General features: G+C 40.3%; 1 non-coding gene across 1 annotated transcript; it reads left to right on the plus strand.

Annotated features, from left to right (window-relative positions):
- The first annotated feature begins 12492 nt into the window (after positions 1-12492).
- On the plus strand, positions 12493-12566 carry Trnan-guu (transfer RNA asparagine (anticodon GUU)). The gene has a single exon. It is a non-coding gene; the product is annotated as a tRNA-Asn (tRNA).
- Positions 12567-15460: the final 2894 nt, after the last annotated feature.

Genomic DNA, 15460 nt, shown 5'->3' on the forward strand with positions numbered 1-15460 from the left:
CAATTTAAAAGACCCCAAACCAATAAGTTCAAGAACAAGCATAACCAAAATAAATCAGTTTATATTATATGTCATATTATGTCACTTTAGAATGCATTGGTATTGTGAAAAACTTTTAATAACTCTTCTTTGAAAGGTTTAATGGCCCTGAAAAGCGCCGTGTTTTACGGTGGCTGGTTTTGCCACCAAAACAGTGTGTATAAACAAACTTTTTCCTTCTTCTACCTGCTGCCGTTTTGCGATTGCGTTTGCCACTCGCTGAAACTAGTTGTTGCCATCGAACCGAATGTGCTCTGTTCTGTAGGCTGGTTTTCTTATTGTCGTGAGCAGCTTTGCAAGCCAACTCGAGCCAACTCGAGCACAACCACACTAATTTACGGTTTGAAAGAGAATGAGATATTTTTCAGCGGATCCGCGCATTTTGTACTTTAGCGGTACACGGTCACAGGATAGAGACAAATCGGCAGACTCAGCCAAAGGGGCGAGTCCAACGAGACGAACGAAAGAGCGTTAAAAGGCAGCGATGGCAGAAAAATACATTCATTACGATTTGTTCGCTCGTTGGATTCACATGCAGGCTAAAAAGGGTCCTTTTCAGGATCACAAAATTATCTTTAATTTAAAGAGTTTATTGTTTTGTTATCACTCGATATCCCCATCTTGTTCGACTAAACCTTCCTGTTTAACGATTGCGTTTACCACTCGCCACAGCTTTCACAGTTGGAAAATTTCTTCTCTTCCAGCTCGTGACATGTTGTACAGTAAATTATATTTAATGCGACGTGCCGAAGCACACCTCAGTGTCGCATTGGAGGCGATTTTAACCTGTAATTGAACATTTGCGATGACAGTGGTACAGTGTCGACTTTCAATGTGGGGTCATAATTTGGATCTCTATGTTTACAAAAATGTCCAACTAAATAAGTCACATTACATGTCCGTCCAATTAGCTAAATTTCGAACTAATTGTAAATTACTGTACTTTCAATCTGGAAACAATTTAAGAATTGGTGAAAATTGAATAATCAGGAAAGTCCCCAACTATCAATAAGCTCAGAACAACTGCCAAATTACTCATACTCATCAGATCCTGGCAAACAAATTATGAAAAAATCAATTTGTTTTATTATTATTTTAGATATTATTTTAGAAAGCATTGAATTGTATTTCCTAAACTCTTTTTTGGAAGGTTTAATGGCTCTGAAAAGCGCCTTGTTTTATGGAATGGTTCCAATTTAGAAAACTTAGTATTCGTGGTTTTGAAAAAAAAAAAAACCATTTCGAACGCCCTCGATGCCGCCTTGTTCTGGATTTGCCACCAAAGCAGTTTGTATAAAGAACAAACTTTTTTCTTCTGCTACCTGATGCCGTTTTGCGATTGCGTTTGCCACTCGCCACTCGCTGCAACTGCCTGTTGTCTTGATGTCCACCGAACCGAATGTGTTCTGTTCCGAATGCGGGTTTTCTTATCGTCGCGAGCAGCTTTGCCAGCTAACTCGATCACTTCGGCGGCCGAAACTATATAACGCCGGCTAGGTGGACTGGTGCACTGGTACTAACGCGCTCGGCCTAGCTACCCTTGCGGGGAACTCCAGATCAACACGGTTCGAGCGGGATTTTGCCTTTCCCTTCACTTTTTCTCCTTTGTCATGTCCAGACTTGGCTGCTTGGGTTGGTTTGTTGATATGTTGTGATGCGAACTGATGTGGTGTACGGTTTGAATGAGAATGATCGTTACGGCAGCGGAGCGGGGATTTTTAAGCTGACTGGCTAGCTTGAGAATTACGCATGAGTGAGACAGCGACCAATGTTTCCTTCATTTTTTTTTCTTTTTCCTTTCCAATCGTGCTTCATTCTATTTCGCTGCTGCTCTGGTTGCCCGTTTTGGTCGGTACGATTTGAGGAGCACAAAATGGACCAATCAAAAATGGGCACATAGTGCATTTTGACAATGCTTGATATTTCACAATTATTCAATTATTTATCTCAAGAAAAATGAAATGTTATTCGTTATGATAGACGCGTAGATATATTTCCTATCAATTGATGCCAAAACCTTTGCGATCTATTGAGAAATGCTAGAGTTATAAGCGTTTCAAATCTTGCATTTTTTCCTACTTGTTCAGTGCCTAGATTTCCATTTCACCCCCTATATCTTCCGGTTAGACGTAGTCCTACGTCAAAAATGAAAACGTTAAGAACCATAGATCATTTATCAAAAATAAAATTAAAAGCATTATAAAAAAGACGGGTGGGTAATGTCGGGGACATAACCGGAGTGACGTAGGACTATACAAGGGGACAGCTTTTGTTAAATATATATTTTAAATATATTGTTTCATTTTCATCTCCTACGTGAATATCTACCTATCTACCTGAAAAATGGATTAGTTCACTGTTTACTCTTTATGAATATGTTGATGGTTCTGAAAAGAACCTTTGGTGTTGTGTTTTTGTTATCACTCGATATTCCCATCTTGTTAGGTTAAACCTTCCTGTTTAGCTATTGAGTTTGCCACTCGCCACAGCTTTCACAGTTGGAAAATTTCTTCCCATCCAGCTTGTGACATGTTGTTCAGTAAATTACATTTAATGCGACGTGCCGGAGAAACACTTTGCCACTCACTGAAACTAATTGTTGCCTTGATGAGCGCCGAACCGAAGCTGCTCTGTTCTTGATGCGGGTTTTCTGATTGTCGTGGGCAGCTTTGCAAGCCAACTCGAGCACTCCGATGGCCGAAACTCTATAATCGCTGTTAGGTATACTGGTGCTCCGGCACCAATCCGTTCGGCCTAGTTACCCTTGCGGAGCAATCAGTGAATGCGACCAACAGGGAACTGGAGACCTGCACGGTTCGAGTGAGACTTTGCCTTTCCCTTAACTTGTCCTCCTTTGTTACGTCCACGATGCCGATGCCGTACAACCACACGGGTTTACGGTTTGAAAGAAAATAAGATATTTTTTTGGGGTCCGCGTGTTTTATACTCACAGGATAGAGACAAATCGGCAGACTCAGCCAGAGGGGCGAGTCCAACGAGACGAACGAATGAGCGTTAAAAGGGAGCGATGGCAAAAAAATACATTCATTACGATTCGTTCGCTCGTTGGATTCACATGCAGGCTAAAAAGGGTCCTTTTCAGGATGACAAAATTATCTTCAATGTAAAGAGTTTATTGTTTTGTTATCACTCGATATTTCCATCTTGTTCGGCTAAACCTTCCTGTTTAGCGATTTGTTGCCACTCGCCACAGCTTTCACAGTTCAAAAATTTCTTCCCATCCAGCTTTGTGACATGTTGTACAGTAAATTACATTCAATGCGACGTGCCGAAGCACCACTCAGTGTCGCATTGGAGGCGATTTTAACCTGTAATTGAACATTTGCGATGACAGTGGTATAGTGTCGACTTTCAATGTGGGGTCATAATTTGGATCCCTATGTTTACAAAAATGTCCAATTAAATAAGTCGCATTACATGTCCGTCCAATTAGCTAAATGTCATACTAATTGTAAATTACTGTACTTTCAACCTGGAAACAATTTAAGAATTGGTGAAAATTGAATAATCAGGAAAGTCCCTGAGCTTATTGATAGTTAATAAGCTCAGAACAACTGCAAAATTCACATACTCATCAGATCCTGGCAAACAAATTATGAAAAAATCAATTTATGTTTTATTATTATTTTGGATAATGTTTTAGAAAGCATTGAGCTGTATTTCCTAAACTCTTTTTTGGAAGGTTTAATGGCCCTGAAAAGCGCATTGTTTTATTGAATGGTTCCAATTTAGAAAACTTAGTACTCGTGGTTCTGAAAAAAACCATTTCGAACGCCCTCGATGCCGCCTTGTTCTGGATATGCCACCAAAGCAGTTTGTATAAAGAACAAACTTTTTTCTTCTGCTACCTGATGCCATTTTGCGATTGCGTTTGCCACTCGCCACTCGCTGCAACTGCCTGTTGTCTTGATGTCCACCGAACCGAATGTGTTCTGTTCCGAATGCGGGTTTTCTTATCGTCGCGAGCAGCTTTGCCAGCTAACTCGATCACTTCGGCGGCCGAAACTATATAATGCCGGCTAGGTGGACTGGTGCACTGGTACTAACGCGCTCGGCCTAGCTACCCTTGCGGGGAACTCCAGATCAACACGGTTCGAGCGGGATTTTGCCTTTCCCTTCACTTTTCCTCCTTTACCATGTCCAGACATGGCTGCTTGTGTTGGTTTGTTGATGTGTTGTGATGCGAACCGCTGTGGTGTACGGTTTGAATGAGAATGATCGTTACGGCAGCGGAACGAGGATTTTTAAGCTGACTGGCTGGCTCGAGAATTACGGATGTGTGAGACTGCGACCAATATTTCGTTCATTTTTTTCTTTTTCCTTTCCAATCGTGTTTCATTCTATTTCGCTGCTACTCTGGTTGCCCGTTTTGGTCGGTACGATTTGAGGAGCACAAAATGGACCAATCAAAAATGGGCACATAGTGCATTTTGACAATGCTTGATATTTCACAATTATTCAATTATTTATCTCAAGAAAAATGAAATGTTATTCGTTATGATAGATGCGTAGATATATTTCCTATCAATTGATGCAAAAACCTTTGCGATCTATTGAGAAATGCTCGAATTATAAGCGTTCCAAATCTTGCATTTTTTCCTACTTGTTCAGTGCCTAGATTTCCATTTCACCCCCTATATCTTCCGGTTAGACGTAGTCCTACGTCAAAACAAAAAAGTTGGAGATGTAAACAATAAGATACACACATACCTATAATCGAAAGAATATGGACTTGAGAGAATAAATCAACGAAATAGCATCGAGATTACGAGTAGTCAGATTTTGGGTGAAAACCCATCAATAACTTTGAGTAGGATTAATATATTGACAAGTTCTGCATCGCAAAATGTTGATCTTGATAAGCTCTAAAAGTTGTCCGAAGACAATTTTGATGTAGATGATTTAAATATAGTAGTTAGAGCAATGCAACTTAGAAAAACGACGCTAAATCGATTATACTCAAAGATAGAAACATAAACTTTGTTCTAGAATGTTCATTAAAATAACTTGGGCTACAACATTGTCGAACTATGTTTATTGTGGAAAAATTGATTTTTTGCACCATCGGTTAAATTTGAAAAATTAAAACCTAAAAAACACCTCTCCGATTTTTAGATATGTTATGCAAAAAAAACCTAAATTTAAAAATATATATATTAGACTGTCAAAAAAGTCCTGCGGTATTTTTAGAATTTTCATTTGTTCATAAAATTAGTTACAATCATCTGTTTTAAGTCGAATATGCGCCGTTTTGTTCGATTACTTGTTCCCAACGAGATGCCAACTTCATAATACCCCTGTTATAGAAGCTCGCTTCCTTATTGGCAAAAAACTCGGATAGCCAATTTTCACAGGCCTCTTTTGTGGCTAACTTCTGACTACCTAGCTCGTTCGCCATGGACAAAAACAGGTGGTAGTCACTTGGTGCAAGGTCCGGACTATACGGCGGATGCAAAAGAACCTCCCATCCGAGCTCCCGGAGCTTCTGGCGCGTCACCAAAGAAGTGTGTGGCCTGGCGTTGTCCTGATGGAAGACAATGCGGCCTCTGTTTATCAAAGATGGCCTCTTCTTCATGAGTGCTACCTTCGAGCGGTCCAGTTGTTTGCAGTACAGGTCCGAATTGAGCGTTTGGCCATAGGGAAGCAGCTCATAATAGATTATTCCTTGACAATCCCACCAAACACACAGCAGAACCTTCCTGGCCATTAATGAGGGCTTGGCCACCGTCTGAGCCGCTTCAACGGGCTTCGACCACGACCGTTTGCGCTTCACGTTGTCGTAAGTGACCCACTTTTCATCGCCAGTCACCATCCGCTTCAGAAACGGGTCGATTTTGTTGCGATTCAGCAGCGATTCACATGCGTCGATACGGTCGAAGATGTATTTTTGCGTCAACGTGTGTGGCACCCATACATCGAGCTTCTTTGTGAATCCAAGCTTCTTCAAATGGTTAATAACGGTTTGATGACTTATCCCCAGCTCTTGGCCGATGCTACGGCTGCTACTATGCCGGTCTTTCTCGGCTAATTCAGCGATTTTGTCGCTATTTTCGACGACCGGCCTTCCGGAGCGTGGCGTATCTTCGACGACCTCTACACCAGAACGAAAACGTTGAAACCATCTTTGTGCGGTGGAAATGGAAACTGTATCGGGTCCATAAACTGCACAAATTTTATTGGCAGCTTGAGATGCATTTTTGCCTTTGTCATAGTAGTACTGTAAAATATGTCGGATTTTCTCTTTATTTTGCTCCATATTTGCGACACTATAACTCACGAACGACTTAACCAAACAAAACACTGTCAAGGACTATATTATAGCGCGCAAAAATACCTTTCCAACAAGCTATAGTATGACTCGATACAAGGAATACAACTAGAACTACGCGCTTACAACGACACCTCGCGGAAATACCGCAGGACTTTTTTGACAGCCTAATATAAAAATATAACCCCCATTGGTCCAAGACCATGTAAACTATCAAAAACAAACACAATTAATACGAGGGTCGTTCAAAAAGTAAGTTTCAGTGCCTCAGAAATCGCGGAAAAATAAAGTTAGAACAAAAACCAAGGTGATTGTCGTAATCTACATTTTATTTTCTATTTTTCTACATAATAGCCGTAACGTTCGAGGCGTTTTTCAAAGCGTGGCACGAATTTTTCTATTCCGACGCATCCAACTTCTTGAAGTACGATGTAACTGCGTCACGAATTTCTTCAGTGTTATCGAATCGATGACCGCCGAACGCCTGTTTCATCACCAGGAATAAGTGATAGTCGCTAAGGGCGAGGTCTTGGGAGTAAGGAGGATGCTCAAACACAGTCCATTTGAATTTTTTCAATTGCTCTTGAGTTACGCGAGCAGAATGGGGCCGCATTATCGTGGATGAGGAACACTCCTTCCGTCAATGAACCTGGCCTTTTGTCCTTACTCCCCAGACCTCACCCCTAGCGACTATCATTTATTCCCGGTGATGAAACAGGCGTTCGGCGGTCATCGATTCGATAACACTGAAGAGATTCGTGATGCAGTTACATCGTACTTCAAAAAGTTGGACGCTACGCACTTCGCTCTCGGAATAGAAAAACTCGTGCCACGCTATGCCTCGAACGTTACGGCGATTATGTAGAAAAATAGAAAATAAAACGTAGATTACGAAAATCACCTTATTTTTTGTTCTAACTTTATTTTTCCGCGATTTCTGAGGCACTGAAACTTATTTTATGAACAACCCTCATAATTACGAAATTAAAATCCATTGTTTTTGCAATTGTAGTATTTTCACGTGGGACTAGGTCTAACCGGAGTATATGGGGGGTAGAACGTGCAGGAAAAAATGAAAGATTCCGAATGCTTATAACTCGAACATTCCTTACTGGATCGGAAAGATGTTTGCATCAATTGATACGGAATATTTCTACGCTTCTATCGCAAATCACAAAATTTTATTATTTATTAGATAAACAATTGAATAACTGTAAAATGTTAAGCGTTATCTAAACGCCCCAACTACCTCGTTTTGATTGGCCCGATTAACGGTTTCCCCAACACAGCCATCAAAATCAAGCAGCCTTAGGGAAATCGGAATTGCAAACACATGAAAGTATGAGGACTGTTGTTCGCACCGAAATGTGTTCCCTAACACAGACTTCAAACCCAAGCAGCGTTAGAGAAATCGGCATTGCAGATGCATGAAAGTCGGGGGTATTTTTATTCCGACTGAAATGTGTTTACCTAATAAAGACTTCTGAACCAAGGTGTCTGGGGAAATCGGCATTGCAAATTCATGCAAATCGAGGTCATTTTTGACTGAAATGTGTTTGCCTAACACAGACATCAAAACCAAGATGTCATACCAAACGTAAAAGGACCGTCATTAAATTTACTTGTAACGAAGAACATAATCTATTGCATGAATTGACCTTACATGGCATTATACAATCTTTACTTACAAAGCAAATATATTGAATTCAATTGAATTCGGAAATTGTTTCATTCAATTAAAATTTTAATCAATACAAACAAATGATTGCTAAGCTAAGGTAGTACCACGTCAACTTTGCGGTTGTTTCATAGATATACAGCCCTATTCTGTATTCCGACGGATTTCCATTTCGTTCGAGTTATAATTTTGCATTCCCTATTTCGAACGTTTTGTCCATTTGCTGTTCGAAGATTAACAGATCCAACGAAATACAGAATAGGGGTGATAACCTATCCATTTTTTTTAACTATGGGTGGGTTATACCTATGATATAACCGCAAGCTTGACGTAGGACTGCCTTGGCTTAGTAATCATTTGTGTTTTTATCATTAAATATAAAAAAATCGCACCTCGGAGGTTCCACATTGAGCATGGATATAGCTATCTTTGTATTGACTGAATTATTGATTGAACTAGTGAATCAATGGAACAATTTACGAATTCAATGGCAAACAAATCTCAATTTAGGTCAATTCATGCATTATGGTAGTGGTTATCGCAACAAATAGTTATCAACATTTTGCCTAATCATCAAACGGTATGTCACAGAAGTCACATGAGCCACATGCAGTCTTGAATAACTGAGCCAAAGCGTTGCATTTGTACCCGCTTTTGTAAACCGTGTTTGCAAAACGACTTCTGGAGTGTAAAAATGCATGGGGGTATAAAAGTACTGCCGATTTGCATGTATATGCAATGCCGATTTTCCCAACTTCTTGGTTTCGGAATCTGTGTTGGGAAAACACATTCCGGTTTGCAGAAACGCAAACGAGTACAAAAGTACCCGCAGCTTGCATCTATTTTGCAATGGCAATTTTCCCAGGCTCCGTGGTTTTGAAGTCTGTGTTAGGGAAACTCATTCCGTTCGGCAAAAATGCATGAGAATACAAAAGTACCCGCTGCTTGCATTTATTTTGCAATGCTGATTTCCCCTGGCTCCATAGTTTTGAAATCTGTGTTAGGTAAACTGACCAGACGGCAGTCCCGCATTTCAACAAAATGTCCCGCGCTATCAATATATTTCAATATCACAATTTCCATGTTGATTTTCTTAAAAAAACATAAAAAAAAACTTTTATTTTGCAGACTGTTCAAGAGCGCTTCAAATGCATCCAAAGATTAATACGTTGAGCTGGTTTCATCGCACCGACATTGGGCTTTTTGTTTAGAGAGTGTCAACTGGTAGCGACAACAACAAAATTGGAAAATGATTTTTAAAAAAGTCCCCTATCAACCCGCAGGGACCAACGTGAGTCAGACGAAAAGTTCATCTTTGGTTCCCTTGCTCGGTCGGGGCTTAACGTTTTAAATAAACCGGAAGAACTAGTGGGGGTCGTTTGTCTCTCTATTTTGGCCATTCGCCCAAAAGTTTTCTATCGGGCGCAGCTTGGGAATGTTGAGAAGGTTGGTAGTCTTTGCGACAATGTTTATCTCCAGCCGATCCATCCTCCAGTGATCTTTTGGCATAATGGGCTGATCCCAGGTTCGGCATAAAGACCACATCACCTTCCCAACTACGGCAAGCACTTCGTACTATATATCTCCCAGTTCACCATATGACTCGAAAGAAGAGCGGCTTGGACATTCCCTTCACGTCTGTCAGAGAAGGACCTTGTTCGAGAGCTTGATGTGAATGATATATTCGACGTCATTGCGTACGTGGGGAACGTAAAGTACCCGGGCCCCTGCCATTCGTTAAATTCTAGCATCAAGTACGTCTCGTCTTTCATTGTGAGTACGAAAAGAAGTTTTTCACTTCTTTCGTCGGAATGAAATTTTTCACCAGCACCTCAAGCTACTGTTTCTGGGTGATTGCCTGGTGCTCAGATACGGCCGGTCTCGTCTGATGCTTCCGCATAAAAATGTCCATGTTGGCCAGATTCTTCTCCACCGTTTCAATCTCCCGGCTTAAGGAGCGGCAAAGAGATGATATTGTAAATGCCAGATCGGCTGTATCTGGCGGACACAAAGTGTCTCAGGATGTCCAACTCCTTCGCCGTGGGGTGGGGCTTGCAGTATAGAAAAATAATCAAGTTGCTTGACAGTGCTGCTGCTGCGAATCAACAGCCTTGAATCATTTTTGTTGTAGACTTAATAAACGTAAGATTTAAAGAAAATTTGTTCCTATAAATTATCTTTCATCACCATCCGAAATTATTCCATTTTTTTTAATGCATACGTTAACACTAAAATCGACGAAAAATGACTCAGAAAGAAACAATACTGATCAGTTTAGACTCGCTAAACTATGGTTTATGTATATACATAACGTTTTGTTTTTTGTGTCCCGCGTTAGACCTCTGACCATCTGGTCACTATAGTGTTAGGGAAACATCCCAATTTGCAAAAAACGCAAACGAGTACGAAAATACTCGCAGCATGCATCTATTTTGCAATACCGATTTCCCCAGGCTCCATGGTTTTGAAGTCTGTGTTAGGGAAACATTGCAATTTGCAGCAATGCAAATGAGCACAAAAGTACCCGCTGTTTGCATTTATTTTGCAATGCCGATTTCCCCTGGCTTCGTGGTTTTGAAATTTGTGTTAAGGAAACATTTCGATTTGCAGAAATGCAAATGAGCACAAAAGTACCCGCTGCTTGCATCTATTTCTCAATGCCGATTTCCTCAGGCTCCATGGTTTTGAAGTCTGTGTTAGGGAAACATCCATTCATTCCAGCGATCCTACCTTAATCGTTGCGCAATAATAACTAAGTGGAATTTCCGAGCTTCACTCGCTTTTATACCGATTGGTGTGATTTTAATAGCCTGTTTTGAAAGCAATTTTAAGACTATTGAAACAAGTTTTTGGATCAAAAAGTGACAAACATATAACGCGTAGACATTTTATCTTTCGAATGAGTGTTTATCATACCATTTCGTTCAGTTGTTTAGGAGATATTAACGCTCAAAATCTCGTTGCTCCGGCGTAAGGCTTTCATTTTCGAAACTTACACCCCAGTATAGAAATGAAAGACGTAGTCCTACGTCAAAAAAGATCATTTATTTTTTTTATTTCAAGTCAACTAGCCAATAACCAGTCAACAGTTACACATTCATCGCTTTGTTTCGTACTCAACATCAGAGTCTCAACAAGTCTCCTTCTTGAAGATCAAAGTCTATTAAGCCTCTTTGGTTTCGGTGAATTAGACCAGACATAGAGAAGTTGCGGAAGGTCAACAGTAATCATTTCCAAAATGCATTAGCCCGATACAATAAGATAAGCATCTCGAGAAAAATCAAACAGCACCGTTGTATGGAATCAATACACTCTGCACACCAGTAATAAGTGTCTTTTCAAAGTCCTGACTATGGATTCTACTATACATTGTTCAGTCCGAAGCATTCGCTTGGAAGACAAAGCCTGTGAGATACCATTCTGCCCAGCGGTCATTGTCAAGAATCTCCTCAAGCGGTCAATGACATGCACAGTGGTATCTCAATTCCTGATAAATGTTTTGAATGCACTACTATAAATCTGTTTCTAATTAATATTCCGGGATAGAATGATGTCAGCCGGATAACATGTCACCCTAAGTCCTCACCAATGAAACCGCTTATATCGCAGTTTTGTTTAAAATGTTAATGAGTTTCGAAACAATCGATGATCATTCCTTTTTCAGAAGGACGATTAGTTGATGGGCGGGCACCCAAAGGCAGCTCGAATTCAAAACAATTAATAAACGCCCATATTGAGGCACCTTAGAAGCGGGTTGACATTTCCTTACCCAGCCAGAGAAGAGAGCAAATATGGCAAACTGTAAATAGCAGACACAATGTTTATGTTATTACATTCGTAAAAGGTTTAACCCGATATCGTCCGCTGTGTGGATTACGTTTGTGAAAAGATCAAAGATTAATTAAGCATACGTTTGTTGGAGAACTGACGCTGCGCTGATGTAACCAGCGTAAATTGTATGAATATAGCCTGAGACGGAGATAGTAAAGTAAAATTACCAGCCTCAAGTAATCGAATGCTTCAAATGCTGCCGATCCATTCCAAAATTTGACCTGCAATGAAACGTTGCGTTCATCGGTTCCATAGTCAGCAGAGGACCTAACAGGAGCCTAACAATTTTTATCGATTTGTCTAGCAGATGCCCGTTACTTCTGATGCAGCTTCCCGATAGATAGACGACAACGGTACCAGGAGCAATTCATTATACATATGCAACTGATGCAATTGAAGGCATCTTTCACTGGCCCATAAATTATAAATCATACGCGTACGTGGCGATGATAAATGGCTATCAATTGCTGCTTGTATTAATTTTCTTCTACTGATAGATTGCCCAGGCCCATTTAAAGAGTTATCTTCCTGTAAACTTTAGTTCCTACAGATACAGATTATTACGTCTGTGTTGAAGGTTGAATGGAAGATGTTTCTACCAAATGGCTGACTTCATCGAATCAAAAAATATTCGTTTGCAAACTGTAATTCATCAGCCTTCGTGGCGCAATCGGTTAGCGCGTTCGGCTGTTAACCGAAAGGTTGGTGGTTCGAGTCCACCCGGGGGCGGGATTACTTTTTATACACAACAAAATGAAATTGTCGTTGACTGTATCACCTTCTTCAAATAAATGCGGTGCACAATATTCATGACCAGGGAACTGAACTTTTGTTTTGCTTTTGTTTTTGCACTACTTTCGTGCTTATCGTTCTTGGGGTGACATTCCGCATTTCGAAACAAGAGATTTTTGTTCGTTTCGACCACTTTTCCGATTATGGATCTTGAAGCGAGATCGAAGCTCGAGTGGAACGCATAAGGCACGGGTAGTTTCGAGCAAAGTTTGGCATTACGGCATTACATTTTTAACTCGAAACGAGAACAAATGTCTCGACAAGAAATGTTTGATCATCGACTTTACATCAAACAAAATAAATACCAAGCAATACCAAGTAAAAAGTTTCCTTCTGTATTACATTAAATTTGTTACGACCAAAAACTAGAAGGCTCAAAACGGCCGCTAATTTTGAAGCTGAAGGAATAGCAGTGCTTCTGAAAGTTGGTAAGAACACGGTTGTATCCGAAATATTTTCAATTGCTTCTCGGCTAAGCCTGAAATACTGTGAAATTTTGAAACAGAAGAATAATAATTATCATTTATATCGAAAACGCAAATAAGACATTTGCGTTTAAAAAATGGACTTTTTTCGGATGGTGATAAAAAAAACTAAGACAGATAATTGAGTTTGATAAATTTCCCATGGATGATAATTATATTAGCTTACCTGCAAAAAAAATCTACGTCCTTGCGAGCAGCCTTCCAGCAGCTAACCGGAACATTCGTCGTGACGGACGAAAACATGCGTGTAGGTATGTTTTATTTTTTTATTTTTGCAATAGCCGTGCAGTTTGCCTTGTTTACGAATCCAAAAATTTGACATTTCTCTTCGAGACAAAACTTTGCTCTCAATCTAGTTCACTGAAAATATTAACTTGAAAGAGATACATAGTACCAAACTCAATTCGATCTCAATTCGATTGGAGTTTGAATTTTCTCGCACCGACTTACTCGTTCCGGAATGCGAAATGCCACCCCTGGTTCAGAGATTAACTACCTCAAACGACTTACATTCTGTCAAATATATGCCGGGAATTTGTAATTTTATGTCTTCCCACTGAACATTTTAATTTTTTTTTTTTGAAGTTACAATTTTGATTTTTTTTTTCATTCCTCGTCGATTATTTGCAAGAGACGGACACACATTGTCCGTCCTCCACTACAATATCGAAGCTGGAAAGTTTTTTTCCCCCTCCGCCAAAGTGATTTTTGGTTGTTGTTTTTTTTCTTTCGCCCATTGGTGACAAGTTAAGTGCCAACGCATCCGGAACAGCGCATCCCTGCTCCGCTGCCGTAACGATCATTCTTTGTGTGGACACCGACTGGACAACATCGTTGCTGGACGAGCTGGACGGCGAGGAATCGAGTGCCTTTCTCAAGGCAAGAGGGCGGAGGTGGTAGCGCTGGAGTAGAGTAATAGAGTAGAGTTTTCAAAGGGCCTTTCTCAAGGCTAGAGACGAATGAACTGCAAAAGTTTAAAGTCTCTATAATACAAGACCTTCCTTCCTTCCGTAACGATCATTCTCATTCAAACCGTACACCACATCGGTTCGCATCACAAAACATCAACAAACCAACCCAAGCAGCCATGTCTGGACATGGTAAAGGGGGAAAAGTGAAGGGAAAGGCAAAATCCCGCTCGAACCGTGTTGATCTGGAGTACCCCGCAAGGGTAGCTAGGCCGAGCGCGTTAGTACCAGTGCACCAGTCCACCTAGCCGGCGTTATATAGTTTCGGCCGCCGAAGTGATCGAGTTAGCTGGCAAAGCTGCTCGCGACGATAAGAAAACCCGCATTCGGAACAGAACACATTCGGTTCGGTGGACATCAATACAACAGGCAGTTGCAGCGAGTGGCGAGTGGCAAACGCAATCGCAAAACGGCATTAGGTAGCAGAAGAAAAAAGTTTGTTCTTTATACAAACTGCTTTGGTGGCAAATCCAGAACAAGGCGGCATCGAGGGCGTTCGAAATGGTTTTTTTCAAAACCACGAGTACTAAGTTTGCTAAATTGGAACCATTCCATAAAACAAGGCGCTTTTCAGGGCCATTAAACCTTCCAAAAAAGAGTTTAGGAAATACAGTTCAATGCTTTCTAAAACATTATCCAAAATAATAATAAAACACAAATTGATTTTTTCAACATTTGTTTGCCAGGATCAGATGAGTATGTGAATTTGGCAGTTGTTCTGAGCTTATTGATTTTCACCAATTCTTAAATTGCTTCTAGATTGAAAATACAGTAATTTACACTTATCTCGACATTTAGCTAATTGGACGGACCTGCAATGCGACTTATTTAGTCGGACATTTTTGTAAACATAGAGTTCGGGGTCCAAATTATGACCCCACATTGAAAGTCGACACTGTACCACTGTCATCGCAAATGTTCAATTACAGGTTAAAATTACCTCCAATCCGATATTGAGTGGTGGTAATGCGACGTGCCATTGAATGTAATTTACTGTAAAATATGTCACAAGCTGGATGGGAAGAAATTTTCCAACTGTGAAAGCTGTGGCGAGTGGCAAATGCAATCGCTAAACAGAAAGGTTTAACCGAACAAGATGGGAATATCGAGTGATAACAAAAACACAACACCAAAGGTTCTTTTCAGAACCATCAACATATTCATGAAGAGTAAACAGTAAACTAATCCATTTTTAAGGTAGATAGGTAGGTATTCACGTAGGAGAAGAAAATAAAACAATATATTTAAAATATATATTTAACAAAAGCTGTCCCCTTTGTATAGTCCTACGTCACTCCGGTTATGTCCCCGACATTACCCACCCGTCTTTTTTTTTCTCGACGATGTTTGATATGGATCTAGTGGTCAAAGATATTGG

The sequence above is a fragment of the Toxorhynchites rutilus genome, chromosome 2 (assembly GCF_029784135.1).
Source record: "Toxorhynchites rutilus septentrionalis strain SRP chromosome 2, ASM2978413v1, whole genome shotgun sequence".
In the NCBI taxonomy this organism is placed as follows: domain Eukaryota; kingdom Metazoa; phylum Arthropoda; class Insecta; order Diptera; family Culicidae; genus Toxorhynchites; species Toxorhynchites rutilus.